Source organism: Salvia splendens, chromosome 18, assembly GCF_004379255.2.
Source record: "Salvia splendens isolate huo1 chromosome 18, SspV2, whole genome shotgun sequence".
Taxonomy (NCBI): domain Eukaryota; kingdom Viridiplantae; phylum Streptophyta; class Magnoliopsida; order Lamiales; family Lamiaceae; genus Salvia; species Salvia splendens.
The window spans coordinates 7802897-7819064 of NC_056049.1; positions in this window are offsets into that span (position 1 = coordinate 7802897).

Here is a 16168-nt window from a genome sequence, read left to right on the forward strand (position 1 = left end):
ATCATCACAGGATTGGCCACCCAAGAAGGATATTTTACTTCAAATAATACATCCGCTTTCAGTAATTGGCGGACTTCGTCATGGATGACTTGACTTCTTTCTGCCGCAAAGAGTCTTTGCTTCTGTTTTATAGGCCGGACTGAAGGATCAATATTTAACCGATGTGTAATTACCTCGGGAGACACTCCAGTCATGTCCAACGGAGACCACGCAAAGACATCTTTGTACTCTTTGAGGAGCTGGATGGTCTTTTCCCGGAGTAGAGGTGTTCCCGCGAAACCGATCTTGACCGTTCTGGATGGATCATCTTCGTATAACTGAACTTTCATCGAGTTCGGCTCCGGTGTGACTTCGTTCATTTCGTCTGCCTCTGACTCCGGCTGCTGTGATTGCTATGCTTGATGGTGCCGATCTGATTGTTCGGCACTTTTAAGCGCAATCTGCAAACATTCTTTTGCTCTCTTTTGATCACCTCGGATGACTGCTATCCCTCCTTTAGTGGGGATCTTGATTGTGAGGTGATAAGTAGAGCAAATGGCCCGAACTGTGTTGAGCCAGTCTCTTCCCAGTATAATGTTATACGGGGATCGAGCTTTTACCACAAAAAACTCGATCACCATACTGGAGCTAGTAGGCGCTCTTCCTACCGTAATCGGAAGGCTGATAATACCTTCAGGGCGGGTGTCCTCCTGGGCGAAACTTTTCAGAGGAAGTGGGGCCGGACTGAGCCGAGCTGGATCCACTTCCAGTTTATCAAAACATTCTTTAAAAAGAATGCTAACCGACGCTCCTGTATCCACAAACACTCTGTGGATCAGTTTGTTTGCCACTCCAGCTTGAATGACAATAGCGTCTTGATGAGGAGAAATTGCCGGGACGGGATCTGCATCTGAAAATGTAATTACTTCCTCCTTCTTCAGCCTTTTATGTGTTGGCTCCTCTCGATTGAAGCCTCTGCGCTCTGATTTTAGAGACGATTTAGTCTTCCCGGCTGGGAGAGCGTCAATATTCTGGATCACTCCATCATATTGCGGCTCGTCATCGTCTTCGGGATCCTGTTGCCTTTTAGGATCCTGAGGAGCGCAGTTCGCACTTCTCTGTTTCTTATTCTTTTTCGGCGGCTTGCTTTGGTATTTTTTTAACGTCCCTGCTTTCACAAGAACATCAATATCTGCTGCCAAATTTTGGCACTCCTCGGTATCATGACTGTGGTCTTGATGGAAGGAGCAATATTTATCCTGACTTCGGCGCGTGGCCGATTTCGTCATCGGCTTTGGTTTTCCGAACATATCAGAATGCAGTTCGAAAATTTCCGCTCTCGACTTGTTCAATGGTACGAACTGAGCGGGTGGTTTCTCAGGATTGAGACGTGGTCCCAATCTGTCTTGTACCGGTGCCCTTTGAATTCTTTCAAAAGGAGTTCGGCGAGGATGTCCCTGATCGCTATGATCGGGCTTCCTCTTGTCTCCTCTGGAAGAGCTGTCTAAAGACCGTTTTCGACGGTCTGCCTCATCAGCACGAGAAAACTGGTCCGCAATGTCCCACATCTCTTGAGCTATTTGCGGACTGCATTCAACGAGCTTTCTGTAGAGAGCTCCTGGCAGAATTCCATTTTGGAATGCCGAAATGACAAGTAGATCATTGAGATCATCTACTTGTAGGCATTCCTTGTGGAATCTTGTCATGAAGTCGCTAATCTTTTCATCGCGACCTTGACGTATAGAAAGCAACTGAGCCGAAGTGATTCGGGTTTCAGCCTTCTGGAAGAACCTCCTATGAAAAGCATCCATTAGATCTCTGTAAGATCTAATGCTGCCTCGAGGGAGGCTATCAAACCACCTTCTTGCGTTCCCGATGAGCAGCTCGGGAAACAGCTTACACATATGAACCTCATTGAGACCTTGGTTCGCCATATTATACTGATAGCGTCCCAGGAAATCATGAGGATCCACTAACCCGTCATAAGTCACTGACGGAGTTCGGTAATTCTGTGGCAACGGAGTTCTGGTGATATCATCCGAAAATGGAGTCTTCAGCGCTCCATACATAGCGAATCCGACATCTCTACGGTATGGTGGAGATGGAGTTCTCCTGTGATTTCGGTAACAAGGAGGAGAAGGAACATATCGGTGGTGAGGATTCTTTCTCCTGGAAGATACGACACTACTGCGGTAGTGACTTTCATGTCTGGAGGGGGAGGGAGAATCCGTCGTTTTCTTCTCCGGCTTCTGGCTCTTTTGCAGGAATGTTAAGAACTCATCCTGCTTCTCAGCCAAGAACAACTTGACAGCCTCATTCAAATCGAGCTGCTGGGGAGGCTCGGTGCGATGACTTTTTGAGTGGTTTGTTCTTTCACCGTGAGAACTGGAGGCAGATTTCTCCCGAGGCTGTTTTCCAGACCTACGGGCTGGACTAGCTTCCTCACGTTCATCACGGACGGAAGTATGGGTATTATGTGATCTGGTACGCATTTTTTGGTGGAAGAGGATCAAAAACTCGCTTTTATCACAGTTTTGGTTTTCTGTGTTCCCACAGACGGCGCCAGTGATGATTTAGCGAATTTTTGATGGGAATAAATGCAAGTAATAAATGAAGATCACGACACTGAAAATTACGTGGTTCGATTTACTGAGGTAAATCTACGTCCACGGGAAGAATAGAGGGCAAATTTGTATTGCTTGATCTAGCTTACAGATTACAATGCTGATTTGCTATATGAAATTCAGGATCTAGAGAACTTAACCCTGGTCTATCTGATCTAAGTTCTATTTATACATTCGAACTAAGATCATGGTTTGCAGCCCTGGTAGGGGGGTTGATAACTGCTTAATACCACTAAATAGATCGTGGGTGTAATGGAGGTCGTGGAGATCCTGCATGGGTCCACTATCTCCTTGTTCGGTCGAATACTGAGACCGAACTGCTGAACTTTGCCGATCAGCTTTTGCCGATCTGAGAGTTGAGCTCGATAGATCGGCTTTTACCGAGCTATAGGCTGTGACCGAACTCTTTGGTTGTGCCGAACTGATACTCTTTCTTGGGTTTTGGGCTGATGGGCCGTCACTGCTATTGGGCTCGCAATTATTGTTTAGTTGTTTAGTTCGTATCCCATCAAGTAAATCAATCAAATTTTGAATCTATTGATATTGAATCGATTCTGATCTATTTTCATGATTAAATTAATATTATTTCATTTTATTTTTGCATTTTGCATAAGTTTGGAGTTGGAATTTATTCAGGGTTTTGTAAACCAATTATTCAATTTTGTCTTCGAACATTCAATCAGAGAGTCATAAGTTGGAAGTTGTATTTGTTAGGAATTATTGTATTCATCTAATGAGCGCAATGAAAATTGCAGATAAGAATAACAGATCTAGATTGATAATCATGTTGTAAGTTGAGCACGTAATACACAACGGAACTAAATCTTACTTGTTGTGTTGATTTCTTCTACGATTGTATCCTGCAAGTTGAATCCACTACTATCGAGGTCCAGGTGTATTCTGATCCGATGCAGGAACAATTCCTCGGTACAATCGTTCTATAGAGAAAGCTAGGAAATCTCTTGTGAACGTAGCGCCGTTTTTTTGTCTTAGAAAATTAGGTTTTCTGTATCTTATGTTCTCTACAATAGAGCATATATATAATAGAATAATTGTAACATTGGACCAAACCCAATAGAATTATTTCCTATTAATCTAATCTAGCCCATTAATCTTTCAATATCTCACTTGGACTAGCATTAGATATAATACACAACTCTAACATTGTACCCTTGAGCGGATCAAAATACACATATAGTGTGACCCTTTAGGCCCTCATTATCGACGACAATCTAATCGAAGTCTGCACAAAACTCCTAGACTGCGTTGGCAGCGTAGCTCGATATATGAAGGACGTCTACGTGAATTCGGTAAACAAGCCTTTACACAAAGTTTATAGTAATATCCTTTCATTCACGAACCACCCGATTGAGCCTAAGATTTGTCATGTGTCATCTAAATAGCTCAATCACTTTATCTCATCTTTATTAAATGACACATTCGATCATATTCAATTACTTTAATTGAATATATCTTTGCATTGGCCAATGACTTAGTGGTCAAGTAATATAGAGAATTTGAGTGTTCTCTCGAAATTCTAATCGAGGAATGAATCTCTTCTTGGCTCAACTATCATCTCCATTTATCTTATGATATACCCAACACAAGTCCGTGTCTCAATCCTCCATTGGGAGGCAAAGCGTTGGACAAGATCAAAGCACACCACTCAACAAACAAAATGTGTAATGACCTCAGATCCAAAGACTATTACATACTTCATGTACAATTAAACTGTAGACACTTAACAAAACAGTTTAATAGTAGGGTATACCAATACTCTCCAAAGTATACCATGTGTCCATCACGAGTATCTAATATCTCATAGTTGTGAGAACAACTACATTCTCGAAGAATGTAATGCAAACCTCATGCTAACCTATAACATATCATCAATATCCCATTCTTCTGATCATTGGTTAGGGCTATTTTAGAATTATGCTATATCATTAATGTCTCACACCATTAACGATAATCATAATTCAATGGAACAAATATTTAGAATAAATACAAACATTTCAAATAATTATTCCAATAAGTGCACAAAACACATAGGAAATAAAATTTTCATATAATGTGATCAAGTAATATTGTCTCAACAAAAAATATTTGTAAGACATATAAAATTGTAGCTCCCACTAATTTAAAGCCATTTACCAACATTCTTAATACCTAAGCTCTCAAAGTGCTTGTTGTGTTTTGCTATACATAACAGTTTGGTGAAAGGATCAGTCAAATTATCATCAGTGGGTACTCTTTCTAATTTTATATCGCCTCTTTCAATTATTTCTCTGATAAGATGATATCTTCTGGGAACATGTTTGTTCCTGTTCATAGCACCAGTGTTGTCACAATACAAAGGTATTGCACTATTGGCACTCGGAATGACACCCAGTTCTTTAACGAACTCTAACAAAGCAACAACTTCTTTGGCAGCTTCGGATGCAGCAATATACTCGGCTTCGGTGGTGGAATCGGCAGTTGTACCTTGTTTGGAACTATTCCAACTCACTGCTCCACCATTGAGGACAAAAACATATCCAGACTGAGACTTATAGTCGTCATGGTCTGTTTGGAAACTAGCATCAGTGTACCCAGTAACTGATAACTTTGGTTGTCCACCATAGACTAAGAAATATTGTTTAGTCCTTTTAAGGTACTTAAGAATAGTCTTAACAGTTTTCCAATGTTCCTCACCGGGATTTTGTTGAAATCTGCATGTCATGCTAAGCGCATAGGCCACATCTGGCCTAGTAGAGATCATGGCATACATAATAGATCCTATAGCCGAAGCATACGGGATCCTTTTCATGTTTTCTCTTTCTTTGTCGTTAGAAAGACAATCCTTATTTGACAATACAATACCATGTCCCATAGGAAGAAAACCTTTCTTAAAATTTTCAATTGAGAAGCGCCTTAGCAACTTGTCTATGTAAGTGGATTGTGATAATCCTAACATCCTATTTGATCTATCTCGATAGATCTTAATTCCAAGGATATAGGAAGCATCACCTAGATCCTTCATCATAAAGGAAATAGACAACCATTCTTTCACGGATTGCATCATGGAACGATCGCTTCCCATAATCAAGATGTCATCAACATATATGATAAGGAAGACAACGTTACCATTCTCGCGTTTACTATAAACACATGGGTCCTCTTTGCTTCTGACAAAACCAAACGATTTGATTGTTCTGTCAAAACAAATATTCCAACTCCTCGAAGCTTGCTTAAGTCCATAGATGGACTTCGTTAGCTTGCACACTGCATTCGACCTTTCTTTCGATACAAAACCTTCAGGATGTGTCATATAGACATCGCCTTCTAATTCTCCATTGAGAAATGCGGTTTTGACATCCATTTGCCAAATGTCAAAATTGTAGTATGCAACAATTGCAAGTAATATCCTAATGGAGTTGATCTTAGCAACTGGCGAAAATGTTTCATCAAAGTCAATGCATTTGCGCTGACTATAACCATTTGCCACTAACCTAGCCTTGTAGGTTTGTACTTTGCCATCTGCATCTCTCTTCTTTTTGAAGATCCATTTGCAACCTATGGGGTAAACCCCATCTGGCAAGTCAACTAGTTCCCAGACTAAGTTGAAGTACATCGAGTCCATTTCAGATATCAAGGCTTCAAGCCACTTCTCTCGATCGGTGTCTGACGGCCTTGGTATAGGTCTTAGGATCATCATCATCTAAATCAACTTCATCATCTTGGTTCTCAACCATTAGATTCAGTCTCTCAGGTGCATGACGAATCCTTCTAGGCCTATTGAGTTGGTTTTGCTCTGGTTCAGGCTGTTCATTCTGTATGTGAGAAGGTTCAGGAATATCACTATGATCTTCTTGAGGTAGGGGTGATGCAACTATTGTATCATCTTGTCTTTGATGCATCTCATTGTCTTGAGGTGGTTCTTCGAGAGTCTCTCTAAGGTCCTCTCTAAAAGTAATTTCCCCTCCCAATAGATCATAAAAAACTCTCACTGAGTTATTTTCCAATACAGTGGATAATACCTCATCGTCATTGTTAACTTGTGGTTCTTGGATTTCTTCAAGATCTAATGTATTTTGACTTTGTTCCTTGCAGACATAACTGTCTTCAAGGAACGTCACATTCCTTGATGTTATCACCTTGTGATTTTCAGGGCAGTAGAAATCATATCCTTTAGTTTCTTTAGAATATCCCACAAAATAACATTTCTCACTTTTAGTTTCCAATTTATCAGTCATCATTTTCTTAACAAAAGCTGGACAACCCCAGGTCTGGATATGGTTAAGACTTGCTTTCTTGCCACACCATAACTCATATGGTGTTTTCTCGACTGATTTAGAATGAACCCTATTTAGAATGTAAGTAGCCATTAGTAAGACATGACCCCATAAGAATAAAGAGAGACTGGCGAAGCTCATCATGGATCAAACCATATCTAATAATGTTCGATTTCTCCTTTCAGATACTCCGTTCATTTGAGGTGTACCAGGAGGTGTCCAGTCTGACTGGATTCCACGTGACTTTATGTAATCAAGAAATTCTTGGCTCAAGTATTCCCCTCCTCGATCTGATCGAAGAGTCTTGATACTTTTCCCAAGTTGTTTCTCAACTTCACACTTAAACTCTTTAAATTTCTCGAAGACCTCAGATTTATATTTCATAATATACACATATCCATACCTTGATAAATCATCAGTAAAAGTTATGAAGTACGAATAACCACCTCTTGCTTGAGTTGGAAACGGTCCACACACATCTGTGTGAATCAACTCTAGCAAATCTTTGGAACGCACCCCTTTCCCAGAAAATGGTTTACTTGTCATTTTTCCTTTGAGACATAATTCACAAGCTCCATAGGATTCTAAATCAAATGAAGTGAGATAGTCTAACTTTCTCAATCTTGCTATTCTTTTTTCATTAATATGACCAAGTCTGCAATGCCAAAGATAAGTTGCATTATTCGTATTACTTAGCTTAGGTCTTTTGTTTTGCACATTGAGAATATTTCGTTTGTATTCAAGCATATATAATCCATTTTCAAGAGTGGCATTTCCATAAAACAATCCATTAAAAGAAAACGAGCATCTGCTGTTTGCAAAATGGAAGGAAAAACCTTCAATGTCTAACATCGGAATGGAAATAATATTCTTTGAAATAACTGAAACAAAATAACAATTGTGTAAATCTAGTCTATGTCCGGAGGGAAGATCTAATCTATAAGTTCTCACGCGCTCGACAGCAACTCTTGCTTCGTTTCCAACACACAAATCAACTTCCCCAGGTCTCACTTTCCTGCAGTCACTTAGACCCTGCACATTATTACAAATTTGTGAGCCACAAGCTGTATCTAATACCCAAGATTGTGAATTATTTATAGACATATTTTTCTCAATGACAAACATACCTGAGCTCCTACTTTCTGCACCTTGCGCCTTGAATTTTGGGCAGTCTCTCTTCCAGTGTCCCTTCTCATGACAGAAAAGACATTCATCCTTTGATAATTTCGCCTTCTTATTGGCCCCTCTACTCTTAGGCTTTAGAACAGCATCCTTAGATGCTTTCTTCTTTTGTTGTTGCTTATTCTTCCATTTCGAAGACTTCGCAGAAGAGCTCACCACGAGCACAGATTTTACCTTAGCAGTGGAAAACTCATATGTCTTAAGCCTATTGTGCAGCTCTGGCAGCCCAACCTTCGTGTTGTTCATGTTGAAATTCACAATGAAATTCTCAAAACTACTAGGAAGAGACTGCAGAATTAGATTTGTTGAGACATTTGCGGGGAGCACCGTTCCAATCGATGCTAACCTCTCAATCAAACCAATCATTTTCAGCACATGCTCAGAAACCTTGCCTCCATCATGAAGCTTGCACTTGAAGAGATCGCGAAGTATCTCATACTCCATAGTTTGAGCTTGTGAAGCATACAAACTCTTCAAATGCTTAAGCATTTCATATGGAAGCATGTGTTCATGTTGTCTTTGCAGTTCCAAACTCATAGATGACAACATGACACACTGAGCATCAGAAGCATTATCAATGTGTTTCTGATGAGCTTCAACGTCAAACGTAGCAAACTCAAGAGATTCCTTATCGGGGATGACACCGATTGGTTTGTCCAGGACATACTCAACCTTGTCATGCCCTAGCACCAAACGCAAACAACGGAGCCAATTAGTGAAATTTGACTCAGTCAACCTGTTTGTTTCCATCAAACATTTGTAAGCCAAGTTTGACATTTTTATCTGAACAGAAAATAAAATGAAAGCAAATCAGAAAAGCATATAAAGATCACATTAGTATCACTAATCAAACAAAAGGTTTATTGTATTGATTAGCTCCCACTAATTTTAACATATATTATGTCTCCTAAACATAAAATACGAATTTATATCAAAAGTCTATATTATTGCAGCTCATGCTTTGGCTGATCACTACAATAATATCACAAGGTAGGCCTCCAAGCCAATTGCAACAACTATTTTGCAATTTTTGGTTTATTAATCCAATTAATATGCATCCATAAACTATGTAGGTCGCTTTGGCGTCACTAAACAATTTAAGCAAGTCAACCCCATCATACGATGCCAACCATGCATCTATGAATGAGCCTAGGCCTTGTAGATTTAGAGTAAACACTTTGGCGTAAAACTCGTGGTTGAAAAGACTAGGTACATCAAACAATTATGAAAGACGATGCGTTTGTTTCAAAAATAAGACTTATATTTTATGGGGAAAAATGTGATACTAGTTTTGTGAATATAATATCCAATATTAAATTTCAAACAATTACTGAGCGTCGCCTACCTAGACATAGTATAACACGGACTACAAATAATGGGCGCCGCCCAGACATAGTATAACACGGACTACACATACTGGGCGCCGCCTACCCAGACATAGTATAACACGGACTACACATACTGGGCGCCGCCTACCTAGACAATAAAACGGTCTCTAAAGACTATAGTTAAATAAATAAGCATAAATCAAATAGCATGCTTATCACATAGGATATCAAATAATGCTCAATGAATAAAATCAAATTTTATTCTCTAATTAAATGTGGACTTAAAATTTATGTATTAATTCTAAATTAACATAATCACATATTTAATATTAATTCAAAATTAATATTAATAATATATTTATTATTATTAGTATTCAGTAATCGAATTAATGAACTTAAATAATAATCTATATTATAATAATTATATATAATTAATTCAAAATTAATATTACATACACAATATCATTATTTAAAAAATAACGATGAATCATAATAGACTCATAATCTATTAGTAATAGATACAGTGATTAGTTAATCAAATTTATTCGGTGTATATTGAGATAAATTATGCTATTAATTAGTTGATTAAATTAAATGGTTGTATTTTAGAATTCGAGACGGTGTGTTATTGACCGCCCAATCCATGATTAGTTCAAGAGGTCGCTTTACACTTATCTCTACATACACACTATTTTCGAAAGAATTTTGAAATCCAATTTCAGAATTTTGATTTCCAAAATCATCCACAAATTAATTAGGAAACAAAATTAATTATGAATCAAACCCCGGGCTCTGATACCACTGTTAGGAATTCTTGTATTCATCTAATGAGCGCAGCGAAAATTGCAGACAAGAATAACAGATCTAGATTCATAATTATATTGTAAGTTTAGCACGTAATACACAACGGAACTAAATCTTACTTGTTGTGTTGATTTCTTCTACGATTGTATCCTGCACGTTGAATCCACTACTATCGAGGTCCACGTGTATTCTGATCCGATGCAGGAACAATTCCTCGGTACAATCGTTCTATAGAGAAAGCTAGAAAATCTCTTGTGAACGTAGCGCCACTTTTTTGTCTTAGAAAATTAGGTTTTCGGTATCTTATGTTCTCTACAATAGAGCATATATATAATAGAATAATTATAATATTGGACCAAGCCCAATAGAATTATTTCCTATTAATCTAATATAGCCTATTAATCTTTCAGTATTGTGAATATAGGACGGGCAATTGTGAATATTCAATTATAAATTATAAGTACTGAACAGCTAAAATATTGAGCTTCAAATATTCTTTAATGAATTTTGATTGTTTTGATAGTAGATGTGTGTTCAGTGTATAAGTTTCATCTCCAATTTATGCGAAAAAAACTATGAACAACGAATTACTACAAATTAAAATTCGAGATTGTAAGTATAATTTGCAATTGTATCTATGGGGAGATGTGATTGTGACATATTGCTAAATGGAGACTGAAAAAACAAAATCGAACGAAGGGTGGTAGGACAAAGTCAACGTCATCATCAAATGCACCAACTTTTGAAGTTTACTAACTAACCAAATATTTCACGTTAAAAAATGACAAATTGATGATATTGAAACCCCAACATACAGATCGTCCTTTTGTCAATTTATTAGCAATCTATATATAATTGTATTAATTGTTGCATAAATAATGTTGTGCGGATGAGGATCTATAACATTTTTTCTACTAGATTGTTAGAAAATATATGAATAACATTAATAATATTTTTAATTTGGTCTAGTGTTGTGAGCATTTATATTTTTTTTTGTTACCTCGAATTGTTGATTAAGTATGCATGCATTCGCTACACTTATAAATTGTTTCATTACGTAATTGGTTGCTTAATTTTAAGGGTCTATTTGAATTGAAATTTATTTTTAATTTAGATTAGAATAAAATTACTTTTTAAATGTTTTTTCTTGGTTTTCTCATTTTATTTGTGGTGTAAGAATATACTTCATTCGTCCCTGAAAATTTGTCACATTTCATTTTCTGTATATTATTCTCTCTCCTATTTTACCGTCTCTCCACTTTAACTATTTATTATTATTTTTTTCAAAGCAAGTACAAAAAATGCAATGCGACAAATATTCGGGGACGAGTACTATTTTAGAAAGAGTGATAAATGATGACACCATGAAAGGGTTATTACGTTGGATATTCAATACCAGAAGGAGCACAATTGAAATAATTTGAATGCGAAGGGGTTATTCAAGCGCTAAGCTGATCAATTGAGGCTAAATTAACTATTTTATAATAGGTTCCATCATCATTATTATGAAAGAGTTGAAAATCAATAGTCTAATCCATTATTATACCATTATTATAGTACAGTATATGTTTCACGTCCAAGCAACTAGCTATTTCGAGACCTCGCATCTTTTTATATAATATTTATAACTAAATAATTTATATCTTAGTCTCTGTTAAAAACTTAAAATAGAGTCTGGCAAGAATAATTTTTTGATGAGAGTGCTTGATATGACCATCTCAAAAAACACTATCGAAGATTAGTCTAATTAATTAGACTTAAACAAGGATGGCAGAGCAATAAAATGAAATGTTGGTCAACTTCTGTATAAACAAGTAGGCCATACCATTACCAATGCACATTCATGTACAGAAATTAATTATAATTAGAATATTCAGATCCTAACTGATTTACGATTGTATATGTATCGGATTAATTATAATTAGAATATTCAGATCCTAACTGATTTACGATTGTATATGTATCGGAATAAATGGATGATGGGTTTAAATATGAGTGGGTTAATTTCACAATAAATAATAAATTTCATTTATTATAAATTGTAATATAATGAGATGATTCACAAATCATTTAGTCAAATTGCATCTACTATAAAATTTGTAAGTAGGGGTGGATCGGTACGGTATACCGTACCGAGAGTGTCATACCGTACCGAGAGTAGCGGTATGACAAAATTCTATACCGATACCTTACCGAATTTTCGGTATACCGGTCCGGTATACCGAAAATTCGGTATGATAATTTTCAATACCATTATCATATTGTTATTGCGGTATACCATACTTTTACGGTATACCGAAATACAGTACGACATACCGTAATACCATTATACCTGTTATAAAAAAATCTAATATAATTTTATATCCAAAATATAAAAAATAAAATTTCCAAGTGTTTAACTATTTGAAAAAAGTCCAAAAAAAAAACACTTTAATAATCCAAAACAATCAAACCTATACCCAAAATATTTAAAATAACATTTCAAGTGATCAACACTATCTTCATTTCTCGTAACCTTATTGTCTTCATACTCACAATCCCACAAGAAATCTTTGAAGATGTCATCCTGCATTTGACGATCTTTATTAATGGCCGAGCATAATCACAATGGCAAATACTATGAAACAACCAAACCAAAATAAATATATGAAGTGTAAGAGCATCCGCAGCGATGCTCGCTGGCAAGGATGGCGTCTGTGATGCTGGCGCGGCTGACCCCTGCTCGCCGTTGTGCTCTTGCCGCTGGCACGGCGCTGCTCGATGCATCAAGCACGTCCGTGCCGCTGAGCAGCTGACGTGGCGGCGCATGATTGGCCAACGGCAATGCCGTTGGCAATTTCATTTTTTCTTTTTTAAAAAAATTGGATTTAATTTAAAAAAATCCGAATTAAATAAAAAAAAATTTCCCACTTCCCAATAAATTATATCCGTTTTCTCCCAACTTTTAATTTATTTTTAAATTTTTTTCCCCAAAATTAACATTTTCATCTATAAATACCTTCACTTCCACATCAAAATTTTCACACAACACTACACAATTCTCATCTAAATTCTCTCATCTTCTCTTATCAATTCTCAATCTTTCACTCTTACTTACAAAAAAAAAATGTCCGGCTCCAGTGATCACCCCTCTGACTCCCGCGGTTGGAACCACAAATGGTTCGGCTCACAACCATTTCCTAGTCCGGAAATGCAATTTTCGGCCCCTTCTCAAACCCAAGGTTCTCAAGTTCCGAGTGGCTACCGGCTTTACCCGGTGGACGACCAAGATGCCCCCGATGGGCGATACGGGTGGGCACCCGAACCCAGATCGGGAGTGAGCGGCGGCGGCTCTCAAACTCCTTCTCTCCCTACTCCTACTTCTACTCCTCGTGGTGTCCGCACCCCGTACACTCCGGTGGAGATGGATCAATTATTCAAAGCCTATTTGATTATCTCCGAAGATCCGGAGATAGACACGAACCAACGCGGGGATAGGTTTTGGTAGCGCGTCTCCCCCCGATAATATGAAAATCGCCCGGCTGGAACCATCGAGCGCAATAAGAGTATGGTGCGCAATGTCATATTCAGCGCCAACGAAGAAATCCAAAAGTTCCAGTGGTATTACCTCCAGAAAGAACGGTCGGCGGGGAGCGGTAGGAGCAAGCTCGACATCATCAATGCCGCCTTGGCGACCTACCAATCCATAAATTACAAACCGTTCAAGTACCTCAGCTCTTGGCAGGAGGTGCGTGTGCATCCGAAGTATAAGGGAGGCGTATCATCCTCCTCCAGCTCCTCCAGCAAACGGTTGAGGTCGGTATCCCTATACGACGCTGGCGAGGATGAGGTGGCTAGCCAGCTAGTCGGAGCTAATTTGGGAAGCCCCGACGCCGGCCCAAGCAGTTCCCAACGCCGGCCGCAAGGAAGGAAGAAGGAGACGACCAACCGCCGTCGCGCCGTGACTCCATCCGCCCCTGCTCCCACTCCCGCTCCCTTTGTGCTACCTCAACTCCATACCAACTCGTTGTGGACCCCTTTGGCCCAACTCAATTTGGCCGATAGGTCAAATATGACCCTCGAGCAACTTGATTCACATTTGGCAATGATACGGGGTCTCCGATGAACACTGGGGATAGGGCCAGAGGAATAGTCTTCCACGGGGGATATTTTTTTGCCTTTAATTATGTATTTTTTTATTTTTTAGAATTTTAATTATGTAATGTTAAACTTTTAGTATTTTAATTATGTAATTTTTAATTTTTCGTATTTTAATTATGTAATTTTTAATTTTTTTGTAATTTGTAATAGTATTCCGGATATTTTTAATGCATTTTAATATTGTGGAAATGTTTTTATTTAAATTGAATAATAGAATGGTGGGACCCTTGAGCATGTTCTTGTGGAAGAGCATGGATGTGGGTGTTTTGCTCTTGCCTAAGAGCAGGGAGTAAAAAAGTAATAAAAGTGGGTTCAGGCCCACAAGCGTACGCTTTGGCAAGAGCACGGATGTGGATGCTCTAAAATCCATATATCGACACCACCTAATTAACTATGAGGATGAAATGATTAAACTTAAACTTGATGAAACCATCATAAGCTAACTACTAATATTATGTGCTAAATGAAAGTAAAATAAAACAATGGCAACACAGAAATATATTAAATATTTTAAATTTATATATATTATACTGAAGATTCGGTATACTGCGGTATACCGCATGTACGGTATATACTGAAGATTTGATATACGATGGTATACCGCGGTCCGCGGTATAGGATATTTGATACCGACCGTACCGAAATCTTTCGGTACCGTATAACGAAAACCGGTATTTTCGATATTTTTTCGATACCGTAAGTCCGTAAGTTCGGTATTTCGGTATGTCGGTATTTGTTTTCGGTACGGTATAACGAAAACCGATATTTTCGGTATTTTTTTGATACGGTAAGTCCGTAAGTTTGGTATTTCGGTATGTCGGTATTTTTTCCCACCTCTAATTGTAAGTAATAAATTTGTATTAAGAAATAAGATTAAAATGAAATGTCGTTATCCCAATTTTCTCAAAAGGTGTTGTGGCTAACGTGAAGTCAAACGTAGGGAAATTAGTTGTTACATTTTCCAATAATACGAAATAAATGTGAGGCTGAAAGGAAGTTAGAGAAAAGATATGATGAAGTCATTAGATCCTTCCCAAATACACAAATATGTATGGGCGTGAGACTTACTATTTCTTATGTCGACACTGAAATTGCAATTTGATTTCGTCTTCTTTGGTTTTCTATTAATAATACAGATATGATATGACATGACATGACATATCAATTGTCAGTTATAAGTCATTAATATCTTATACACCACTAGTATTAATGAAATAAGGCCCGTCCAAATTTTGATTAAACATAGTCCAGATAAAACTATTTACTTTATTATTAATTAGAGATTTGTATATAAGGGTGTCCACTATAAGGCGGACACGCCCAATAGTCCCGCCCCAGTTTTTGTCCATAGCCCCAGTTTTTGTTGTCCATAGCCCCAAAATTCTATTTCCGCCACTATAGTGGACACCTCCAATAGCCCCAAATTTTATAATCAATTTTCATTTTTAAATATTTTTTAGTTTCAATCAAGTGTAATTTAAATAATCGCAGTGTAAATAACTAGAATACGAGGTAATTAAGGCCGAATATTCGTTGTATTGCAAACCGGTAAAATTATACAACGAATAATTAGGGCCAAAACCCGATGGCTGCGAAGGATAGCCCGAGGGGTTTGATGGATTGCTGCCATATCCCGATTCCTGAGAGTCGGGTGATCCGTCGTCTCCTCGGTGCATTTTTTAGAGAGTGGTTGTGTAGATAGTGAGTGGATGAATTTTGTGAAAATGGTGAAAAATAGGTGGTGGGGAGTGGTATTTATAGAGGAAAAAAACAAAAAAAAATTAAAATCACGCCGCATGCGCCGCGGCGGATATTCACACTATAGTCACCGCGCCTA